Below are 13,181 nucleotides of genomic sequence, written 5' to 3' on the forward strand. Positions count from 1 at the left end.
TTCTGATTAAAGAAAAGTACTTTCTTCAAACGAATATACATACGATATTTATAACTTTCGTGGGAATATATTGCACTTAAATAACTATATAAATATACGACTACAATGATCAACTTATAATATTTTTGTATTTGAGAATGATTACGTAATTTATTTTTATCTTCCTATTGTCAAACATACGATATTTTAAACATACGCATTTTTATATAAAAAAATGGATCTTTAATCGCATATACAATATGTATGAAATTGAAATAGATTTCGCCTAATCTACACCACTCTTCAATTCAGTTCAATCAACTTCTTAAATATTTTAGCACAAGAAAATAAATTATTGTTTTATTTAATTTAATTATTATTTTAAGAGAGGAACAGTCAAAAGTCAGTCAGTTATGAACGTCAATAAACAATGATTGTTTTGCTTGATTATTATTGCTCAAAAATATTCAGTGTCTCCACACATGTCAGTATATGTCATGAGATTATATCCGCTATCATAACTGCATGCTTTTGTCTTTCGTTTTACATTCTCAGCAGTCAGACCGTTCAAAAATACATAGTGTATTTAGGAAAGGATTGTGTCTTTAAAATATTTATATATTATTTATAGAGTAACATAGTGCGGTATCCCTCGGCGGTGAAATGATTTATGGTTCAGAACGTAGACTATAACAATTTCGTTTACGGCTTACCATAAACCACGAGTTGAGATTAATAGGAACTTAAGAGTTCATAGGTTTTGTTCATTAAAGGCAAAGTAATTACGCCTCACTAGTACTCACTTTTTAATACTTGAAGGCCTTGATCTGAACAATTGCTTTAAACAAGCATAGTTTAAGTATTTAGTCCGTCAAACTTTATTGAACTGTTTTAACAAAATAGCTTTTCCGTTAACACAATTTAACAGAAAATGAGGAATTTAATCTTTAAAGGTACTACCATACTAATATGGAATTCACAGAGACGAAAGAATTACAATATGAATTTTGAGGATACGTTCTATGCAATTGACAATTGATGCGGTCACATTAAGTATTATTAGTAGCTGAGCAATGTTGGCCTAATGGTTTCAGTGTATGAATCTTATCTCTGAGAGCGTACGGCGGCAGCAATAGACTTTCTCTTTAAGTGCGAATTTAATACTCACGCCTACAGAGAAAGAAGGTTAGTGAGGAAAAAGGCATGCCATAGACCTTAACAGACCGTGTGTCAGACAGGGTTATCAGGTACTTGCCTATTAAAAAGAAAAATAAACGATTACGAAACACATACAGACGCCTGTAACCCAGATCGTAAAACGGTCAGTTGACAGAGACTCTAATACAAGTATAAATTTATTAATACTAATACAACTATAAAACCAACTGTAGTTTTGTTGTCAGTTGTAGTCAGGTTTACTGTAAACCTGACTACAACTGAGTAATTTGCATAACAAACAAATGCCATACACGATTATGACGTACGTTATAAAGAGTATATCAAACGATTTCAAAGGTTACAAAAATTATCGAAGAAACGAACAAAATCAAACAGAAACGTCCACTCTCAACCAATCAGTGTAAATATAAATATAGTATGCGTTTCATTCGTTTTATTTTATTTACTGCACTTACAAGGTATTATTATTATTATTGTAAGGTTATTACCTTATCTCAAGGTTAATAGAAGACACCGAACAATTTAAAGTTATTCTAAACCTATTTTATCAAATCATTTATGTCTAAAATATAAGATAAAAAAAATTAAAATAAATCATTGGCGCTACAACCTTTTAATGTCCGGGCCTCAGATTTTTGTATCTGTTTCTTGAACATTTGTTAATCTAATAGGTAAGTAGGTGGTCAGCCTTCTGTGCCTGACGCACGCCGTTGACTTTTTGGATCTACGGCAAGCCGGTTTTCTCACGGTGTTTTCCTTCATCGTTCGAGCGAGTGTTAAATGAGAACATAGAAAGTAAATCCATTGGTGCACAGCCGGGGATCGAAACTATGACCTCAGGGATTCGAGTCGCACGCGGAAGCCACTAGGCCAACGCTGCACTACACTGATGCAAAATCTAACGATAGGTTTTTATTTTATCACAATTACACTTTCATAGACCCTTATACAAAACTAGGATTAAAAAGGCCTTTAACAACACACTTAACAATCTCATTAAAATTGTAATTTATTAGCATAATTTACCGCTTTCGTACTAAATCAGATAGTTTCAAAGGCCAAGGTTTCGTTCTTTGAAGTGAAACTATAGCTGAAACAATTAAGCTGAAACGAATAAGCTATTACCATATAACTGATGAAAGACGTGAATTATGAATGTTGATTCATTTAGAATTAACAAGATCCAGAGTCCAAAATTAAAGCAAACGTGCTAGATTTCTGCATTTGCTTTGTCAAATATTTTTCCTTTAAAGACAAGTATATAATCAGCATTCTAGCTAGTCTTAATTAATAATCCATTAGCAAAAGCGGGGTTAGTTATCGCACGCTTAACGGTATAATGCTCACTATGAAAACATTTATACGTTATAGAACTGTTTACACATATTGCTTACAAACAAGAAAGCTTTGCTAAATAATTTTGGAGTCTTAAGGATATAGTCCGACGAGACGTCGCAACTCGCAACCCTTATATAAAAATATATCTGGGAACTACGGTAATAAAGTTGGCATATTAGTTTGTTCTTATTAAACCATATACTTAATGTGTAAACTTGTATATAAGGGTTTGTGAAATATCAATGAGTTCCCAAAAGAAAGGCGTTTAAAGAAGACGTCAAACATCTACTTATATTTGTTCCTTTGATGTTCAGAAGATATTTCTAGCTACGTTATATAAATCTTAAATATTAAAACAGAATTAATTGTATTAAAACTTACTGAATAATTCAAACTTCGTTGGTTTAGTATAATTGGCAATTAATATCGTAATCGGATAACAAAGCACCGATTTTCACGTTCTATATTTTGTATTTATGATTGTATTGTTATATCAATTTGGATGGATGGAAATTTGGATGGTAAAAATACCAACAGATTGGGGAGTTCATTTCTTTCTTTCGTTCGTTCTACAGACCATGAGACTGGCTATATATGCAGGTGATATGTAGTGATTGATTCACATTCTTTCGCCTAACGCGAATGAACGGATTGTTAAAACTGCGAGGTATTGAAACATTCTTAGGAAAATAAAATCCCTAGAAATTGTTGTTACTAATAGTTACCTAATGAACTCCAGTCGACCGTGCCGTATACAATATAAGTATATCTGAAATGAAAATGAGATCACATGGAAAACAATTCACACTTGAATATATTAAGGTACATTGTTGTAAGAAACATTGTTAAAACTATGTAAATTAGACTCATTATAAACAAAATTATCGTAAATTTCTGGGTTGTAAAATTATGGTATTTACATTATAAATGAATATTACTTTCTTTATATAAAATTATTTTATAGAAATCAAAATGAGGAGTCAAAGAGCAGAAACATAAAGAATAATTTCAAATATCTTCTACGCTGCTTAAATAATTATGTAATATAAATTGGAAAACATTACCCGCTATATACATCGAATCGATCGACTGTACGTGAAATCCCTCTTGAGTGAGGTCATTGCAAGTAGAATTACAAATAAATGGCTTCTCAAGGATTTTAAACGTCCTCAGGAACATGCCGTCAATAATTGAGTTTTATTATCTGACGTCAAAGCAGAATACAAAATACCATCCATATCACCTCGACGTCCGTCTTTCCAAAACTGAGCGTTTCTTAAGGCAATTTTTGCCGTGCACCACGTCTATGTGGAGCTGCACACTGAAGGACTACCGAATCAATTCGTCTTTTTGCAAGGATGCTTCAAGAAAACAGCGTACCCTTATAAGGTCGTATATTCTGGCAATCCATGGGGGGCGGTATCACTTAACATCATGAGCCTACTGCCCGTTTAACTCCTATGACATAAAAAAACAAGAAATAAAAGACGTTTTTTTTAAACAAAAAAAATCTGATACAAGCGTGGTTTAGTATTTAAAACAAAATTCGAAACCACAAAGCTTTTTAATTGGTTGTAATTAATCAACATTTTTAGACCAATCACAATCAAGCGGAACTTTCGTCTTTTGAGAATATTCATATGAGTTAGTTGCCCTAATATTAATTCTTATTGATAATTTAAATTTCATAGACAAGTTGGTGATAAGCCTTTTGTATGACACATGTCTTGGTTTTCCGCATGTTTCCTTCACAATACAAGCGATTGTTAGGTGCACAGAAAGAAAGTCCATTGGAGCCTTGGATTGAATCTCTGACATCAGAGATGACAACCAAACGCTGCTTCAGTTATGCAATAAATTATTATAGCTATTTATCTATTAAATATTATAAGTATTTGTGAATGAAGGGTTTTTAAACAGTTCAAATAAATCACCATAGTTCATTTTTTACCCAATTTAATTAACTATGTTTAAATTTAAAAAAGCAAGGGTTTCAATTTAAAGATGCTAATGAAGCCTTTTTTATTGCTGATGTTTGATCTGTTTATTGTTATGCATAAAATTTATAATTCCTTTACGTTCACCAATAAATAGTCAAGTTTTTTAAAACCATAATGATACATTGTATATATTTTTTTATCATTATGGGAAATATGAGTAGTAAATTTATTTTTGTAATACTAATCCAATATTAAGCAGTGTTGGCCTAGTGGCTTCAGCGTGCGACTCTCATGCCTGAGGTCGTAGGTTCAATCCCCAGCTGTGCACCAATGTAATTTCTTTATATGTGCGCATTTAATATTCGCTCGAACGGTGAAGGAAAACATCGTGAGGAAACCGGCTTGCCTTAGACCTACTACACCTACACCTACTTGTCTGTTAGATTTATAAATAATCATGAAACAGATCCAGAAATCTGAGGTCCAGACCTAAAAACGTTGTAGTGCCATTGTTTTTTTTTTTTTGGTAATCTAATATGATATTTGGTTTTTTTTGACGTTGGTTTACTATTTAATTCCCACTATACTATATAATCTATAACGCTTTACGTACTACGTGTGCGCTTCGGTCATGCTAAGGTACTGATGAGTATATAAGGTTTGGTGAAGTCGAGTGATACATATTTAAATAAAACTTTTTAAACGCGTATTATTTACATATAATGTAGTAATTTTCTGACCTGACAAGAATTTATAATAAATATTTTTTATATAACAGAATATTGCCAGCAAGTCGTAATTATTACACAAATTTCATTAAATATATTGTTATATACGCAGAAATTTCCATCAAAGTCAAATAGAATAAGTTAAAGCTAGTTAGAAAAATATTAACTAACCAGCTTCACCCGCGTGGGTAACAACTATCGTTATATTTTAGTAAATTTACATACATACAATACACCATTGAGCTATAATAATAGTTTCGTTTCATACTACCTATTGGTTCAAACTTACCAACCGTACATACCAATACTTATAGATTATCGCATTCATACACACATGGCGATGCGGTCGGGGAACCTTATTTTTAGGAATTACACATCCCAGGGATATAAATAAATGTAAGCTCTTAAGTTATTATTGTTATATTTCTCTGATCACTCTTTAGTATATGGGTACGATTACACTGCTAATAACATATATAGACAAATTTCTTCACTGTTAACAACACTAGGTAAAACATTTTTAGTACAATATTATTCAAACCGAGAGGCTCAAGAAAGAATTTACATGAGATAAACGTAAGAGGAGCTTTGTGTTGTGTAAATAAGCTCTCATTTTCTAGACATCTGTATAAACATTTTCACTCTTGTTACCTCAAGCATAATTGGTTATTGTTTGCTTTAGTGAAGGCTTCTTTTAAAAAAAATCTTTAGAAAAATCTTTGCAGGAACAAAGTAATAATTGCTATGTTGTTGCATATCTTGGGTAATGTTCTACGACGCTACGGCGTAGCAAACGGCGTAGACAAAACTAAACATGACAAGTGTATTTTTTATTTCATGTTCAAAGTTGTTATTATTTATTACTCTCTATACAAATAAAATTCATCAATTAAAGCGGATATTAAGGTACGTATTCGCACGTACATACAGCTGTTCCGGATTAGAATTCGAACTTTGGCTTCAGTAGGGGAGCCCACGATGCTAAATGGGGATTTACTCCAGCGTCGTAGAGACTTATTAACGTAGTTGTGAAGCTTAGATAACAAGAAGAAAAAAATGTTTTATAATGAATACCTTTTAATCAGTGGAGGGAGCGGCTATAGATTTTCAATAAATGTAAATTAACTGTACCATGGACAATGAATTTACTCAAGCTCGTCAGATATTGACAGCATCTATGTCGTATGTATTTTTATTGATGTACGTATATTAATCTGATTGTTTGCATGGTGGAGGTAAGGGTCGTACGTAAAACACTTACGAAAATGAAAAAAACAATCAATTGAGTGCGTCAGATTCTCTAAGAGGATGTTAAGTGAACCTTATAAAAAGCTCTCATCTTATAATTTGACGATTTGGATGTGACGCTTACTCGCGGCTATTAATATAATTTGCAAAAAAAATCGCCATTTAGAAATACCCAAGCCCGTCAGATTAAGATATATATGGTTCGTCTATATCTTCAAGACGTGCTGGCTCATAATCTAACGATTATCTGGAGGGATTCGCGATTAATTAATTAAGAACCTTAGGCCTATATATGTTATACCTTAGCAAATGATAGCAAAAAGTGAATATTGTTCAAGTAGAACTTGTATTTATTGTATAATAATTTAAAAGATATTCTAAAAGATTTATACATTTTTCAAAAGTTTCTAATGCGATTTTTTCCTGATTTTTGCAAAGTAGTTTCACCACAAAATACTCATAGTTAATATTTTCTAAACAAGCATCATGCAGCCGCACGTATTAAGCTTTATCGACAATTTTTCTGACTGCGGCATGTGGAAATCGTTAGATTATTTTATGTATATTTTTTGCAATCCTTGAATGATTTCCTTCAATATAAAAAAGAGAATATCGAAATGACGTTTTTTTACAACTTTGCGGCCCTCCCATCACTTACAAATTGTCAGATTTTTTTAATATAAACTTTTTAGCATATAATTAACTCACACTCCCCTCCACACCCTTTAATCTGACGCGCTCGAGAATATCTGATGTTGTTTTTTTACTAATCCGATCCTTAATCCTTGACGGGTGGCCGGGCGGCAATATATATGGGGCTCATACTTGGTGGAGGTATTTCACTAGGTACAAGGTATCCTCCTGTATCTGCCACGCTGTAGTAAATACCAAAATCCTCGCTTGGGCTCCCCAACTATATTTGACTGAAATCTTTAAATTTTAAGACATTTTTGCTAATGGCATTCAATTATATTTCCAAAAAATTAAATACATAAGAATTATTGACGGTGTTTGTTGTATTAGATTTAATAAAAATCTGACGGTAATTGGTGGTAGTAGCATGATAATATGATTTTAATAGTTAAAATATAGAAACTGTTATAGCTTATTTATTCAGATAAGGAAATTTGTATAGGTATACAAATTTTGACCAAAAACATGATTGGTACCAATTAATTCAATTTAACTTGAGTTAAAAACTAACATCAATTTAACTAAATTTAAAGTAAAACGTTTTTATTTTAGGCACTCAAAGAGCAGGTAAAACCTTTATTTACCGATCAAAACTCGATTTATGGACATACAAACATACATCCGGATGCCAGTCACGTCACTCGATCACTGGACTGGAACCTTTGAATTATTCATGTTAGTATCAAGTCAGGGCTGGCGTGTGTGACATAGTGATTAATATTTTTATTACTCAAATCTCTCGAAATCTCTGTTTTATTCAGCTATTGTACGTAATACAACTGAATAAATCAGGGATTATATTTGACGACTCTGCTTGAAGTGTAAATGTATGGCACATTTTCTCAATCCTATTGTTATTATTTTGCGTAGTATCCTTAATAGTTTGAAATTAGAGGACACATCATCATGTGTCATTCTCGTCTTATTTATCTTGTTCTGTCATATCTAATGTGTCTGAAATGAGTGAGATGTACGTTAGCGTTAGGGCCTAACTGCAAGTTGGACAAAAAACTTAAAGACTCCCATAAAGTTTTAGTCCCCCATGGTACAAATTCTAATAGGACGTAGACGTTTGCCAAATTTTATAACAAAATCTGTTTGTATGTGTTGTATGTGTTTGTGTTTTACGTTCATAAATAAATAGAGCATTTCAAGATTAAGATATCGTATGATATATATATATGCACTTGTTATGATTAAAGTCCAATTGTTGTTTTCAATTCACTACCATCGGAAATCAACTTAGTTAAAAATATACTATTTTATTCATAAAATAATTCAGTCTATATGCACCGTTTTACTAATATATGTATCTTATGATCACAATGTATTTGTTTTTTTTTTATAAATAATGAGATAATATTTACGTAAAAAATAATATTTTTTTTACATAGAATAAACTCCCATCCCTACCTCGGACATTTCTAGCAAACGTTATAACAATGTTTCCAATTGTCCAGTCTATATGACCCTGCAGAGTTATGAGCGGATTTATGTTCACCAGCAAGTAGAAATTTAAGATTCTCCAGTTTCATAAGCTTTTATCCAAGTTGACAGATCTGAAAGCTTGTTTACATAATTTTTAATAAAAACATTCTTGCTAAATGGACTTTTTAATAAATAAGTTGTCATCTGTATACTCAATGTGTTTTCTTATTTTGTGTGTATCTGCGTTTGTTTTATATTTTGTTTAACTTGTAGATTTCAACTGAAATGAGTACATTATTATCCAGCATATTCTTACTATTTTTTCAAGATTGTAAATTGTAAAATTCTTTTAATTAATCATAAAGTTAGGGTATAATTTTAGTGAAAATGAAGGATTCTTAAATACATAATCTATATCGTAAATTACAAAGCACAACACATAATTTAACCAACAAATACGTGAAACAAATGTCAAAAATTGTGTTCATTTCCTAGAACTGAACTGATTCCTCATTTTTACATACAATAATTACACTTTAGGTCATCAAAAAGTTAATCATAGTCAAAATTGCTCTTTGTTAAGTAAAGTCAAAAGCTATGCATAACAAACTAGCATTTGGTATTGTAGGGTTTTCCTGGAATTAAAATTGTATTGCACCTATATGTGGCAATGATTATTTCTGGTTTTATATACTAATTATATCAATTATATACATTCACGTATGTATATAAGTATTTTAAGTATTGGAATTTTATATTTTACTTAGTAGTGTAGTGAGTGAGTTTCCGCAGTAAGACGTTCCGTATTTCAATAAAAATATTCTCTCTAGTTTGCCGTATATTACTCGAAACCATCAAATAATAATTTTGCAAGATTGAATAATACAATGTATTTAAACAATTACATATAATAAAATATATGAAACTTTAAAACGAATGTAAATGCCACTATTCAACACACAATTTATATTATGTACGTGTATAGTTTTGTATTAAATGTTAAAAGCTGTTATTTTAATTTTAGTTGTCTCTAATGGTGATAGAGCTTTTGAAAAGTTCTGGTAGTTTTTATATAAATTCGTTTCAAACATATAAATCTTCATAATATTGGTATACGAGAAACACGTTTATGTATAACGTAAATAATTATGTACTATATAATCGCTTTGCCACGGGAGAACAAATTAGTTTATTTTTATTAAAGAATAAAAATGTAAATAATATGCCTTAACTTGAAAAGCTTTTCCTATTCCTAAGCCTTTGTGATAATGTATTCGACCGTTAAAACTAGATTAACAAACAACCAGTCTTTCAAATTATTCTTGTAAAATAATTTTAAATACTTTGGTGATCTCAATTTGTGTATATTTGTTTTTTAATTTAATTACTTTTAATATAGTATTTCTTGATATTACTTGCTTTTTTTTAAACCTTAATAATACGAAATCAATGTTTTTTATAACAGTTTGCCTTGTGCGTTTTTCGCTATTTCTAAAAATAAACATAATTTATGTCTTTGTTACCTAACATTTAGCTACATACTCATTGGCATACATTTCGTATATCAAAGCGAGCTCAACAAGAGGCATTGTCTAAGGTACAATAGAATATTTTGAAAGGTATTTCCCGCTTCCAATATTTCAAAATTTTATGCACATAAACTTTTTCTTTCAAACTTACCTCCAATAACTTTTTGTCTTTATCTTATTTTAAGACGTTCATTAAAGATAAAGATGACTTTTGTCTTTAATAAACGTCTGGTTATGTTGAAAAAAATATGGATGCGCGGTAAAAAGCACGGAACAAGCATTTGTCCAAACTTATGGCTGTTTATATTTTATATGACATAAAATAATACAGTGTTATCAAAAATATGAAATTTACTTATGAACGATTATTAGCTATTAAAAATGTATTGGTTAATTTTTTTATTAAATTTGCGGGATTACAAAACGAACGACATTTTCTAACTCTGCAAACCCTAGTACTTGCATTTAAAAGTAAAACAAGCTATCCGTTACATTATTGATTAACGAAAACGTAAATTTTATCTCATGAACAAAAAGCAACCACAATTATTCAATGCTAATTCAAATCAATTACAATGTATTAGTTTGATAATGCTGGCTTTTAATTACGTTTTTAAGTCTATATGGAAAATACAATAAAAGTGTTTAATCAAATATATTAACTTTCATAACAAAATCTAGAAGCAAAGCAGAAGCTTTTTATCTCAAAAAGAATTTAGCTTATTGTTTCAGAATATACTCGTGTTAGTGGCTTGTTAACTACAGTTAACTCGCGTAAAGTACTTGAGTTTGTCTATTGTTGCTTTAATGACGTCGCTTCTAATTAAAATTTTAGCTTTTATAATTGCCAACAAAACTATTTATAGTTTTAAAACAAACTGCGACGAACACTATTTTTGTTAGGAATACTAAATTAAGTAAAAGGTAACTAACGCTGTATTACAACTCGTTGCTCGTTAAGGATCATAGAACATAATCTGTAAATTCTACAGTCAATTTGCGGTTAAACCACTCTAAAATCTCTTCATCGTGTCACCATTTTTCGAAGATATATAAGAATTTTTTGCGTTTGACACATCAAGTTATTTGGAGGGAAAGGTTAAGGAAATTTGTCAGTAAGTACCAGCACTAGCTCCTTTTGAATGCATCAAACGTAGTCCAGCTCGAATGGTCAACGACCCTGCTCTTTCCAATCAGCTTTATCCGTTGGGTTTGTGTAGAGTTGCTTGTTTCCTCAGCATCTTCTACCGCATTTATCATGGATGCTCTGAAGACTTTTTTTTAATAAGAATTCCATCATGGTACGTCGAGGCAGAATTCCTAATTCCGTCCTTGGCAACACAACGGCTCTCATTCCACAACACTTTAAAGGGACTGTCTGCTGCGCACCACCTCTTTTTGGAACCAGCTACCAGTAGAGTTATTTTCAGCTTAGGAGCCTTCTAGAAAAGAGCGTACCATTCTCTGAACGGTCGGTAACACACCTGATAGCCCCCAGTGTTGCAGTTATCACTTTATTGTAAGTGAGCCAACTGCTCGTTTTCCTTCTGTCCCATAAAATATTCAACCTAACACTGTTTAATTTTATATCTTCTGTAATTCTAGAGGACATTAAATAAATAAAACATGATGCACTGAAATCACAAATTCTCATACATTTTATATTAAGAAATATTTGCACCGCTTAGTGCTTCACAGTGGAGATTGGACGTTTAGCTGCAAAGAGCTCCTCTTTATCACTTGACGCAAGACAGATGAAAGTCCTTCACATAACATGGATTACGCTCGCTATCACTGACTTTGACGGTATATTTAACTAGCGAATGTCCGTGACTACGTCTGTAAAAGCTTTGAATACTTTTGTATACACAATTACATACAGCAATGTTGAATTAGATAATTGAGATCGGGATTGACAAAAATTGACGAAGTTTAATAATCTATTCGAATTATTTGTGCATCTCTAACGAGACGTAAGATCATAGAATGGAGTACTGATATTAAAGCAGAAAATCGAAATAGTTTGCCTGCTTATCAATAGATGGCCCGATTTACTTAAACGCGCTGATATTTTGTAAGTTTGCCAAATTAACAATATATTTTTTGTCTATGTCTAAATTAACAAATTAAAAGCCACAATCAAAGTCTGTACCCACCACCGAAGAAGACGCCGAGTCATGGATAAATAACGCAGTTTCATCTGCAGGCCATCTCACCGTCAGCAGACCTCCGGCAGGCCCTCACAACGGATGAGCCAAGGAACGACTGAGACGAGTCGAGCCCGACATTCCTCGTCCCCAGCTCACCAATCAGCAGAATGCGAACTAACACACCACCAGCGTGGGCTATGCCTATGAACTGGCCGATGGCTCCCCCAGAAGAAAAACGGATAAACACAACCAGAGAAGTTAGATTTTACCGTGGAAGGCCTTACGTTTACAGATTACAACATTCTTCGCTCACTTCAGGGAGCTCGCCAAAAGCCAAGCTGAGCTGTCAAGGCCTCTATGTAAATAGCAAAAATACATTTAAAAAAAAATTACCAGTGCGAGTTCTGGTCTGAATTATACAGACGTTAGTAGTAGAAGCGATCAGTTTCGTTTTCTAAGTCTAAAACTCTTAAATTATTGACCAAAATTAACTATTTAAGCTGAAATATTAAGCATCTTTCTTAAACTTTAATAAGTAAATAAAAACTGCTCTTTAATTTCCAAGTTGTACCGAATACAATACTGATGGTTTTAATTAATTTCGCATATTGCAATAATGGTTTGAAAGGTTTGGCGATCAGCCAAAAGATTGAAATAGAATCTTCAGTGTAAATTTTTGCATTCTATACTTTTCTTGAAGAGGCTGTTGAGGTTGTGTAAGGGGTTATAAATTTCCCGCATTTCTGATTCATAACTTAAGTTAGTTTCATTCACTTTGAAGACGAATAAGTATCAACACTAGTTTACTACCTTTAAAAAAAACTATTAATCCCATAAACATTTTGTGTATATATCGCATGAATGCCTATTAAGCATCTTAAGCTTCTTACTGTGGAATCATTGACAAAGAGATTTATCTAAAAACAAAATTGGTGCTCGCCACATGAACGTTTAATCTACGCGAACAAA

Source organism: Pieris brassicae, chromosome 5 (assembly GCF_905147105.1).
Source record: "Pieris brassicae chromosome 5, ilPieBrab1.1, whole genome shotgun sequence".
In the NCBI taxonomy this organism is placed as follows: domain Eukaryota; kingdom Metazoa; phylum Arthropoda; class Insecta; order Lepidoptera; family Pieridae; genus Pieris; species Pieris brassicae.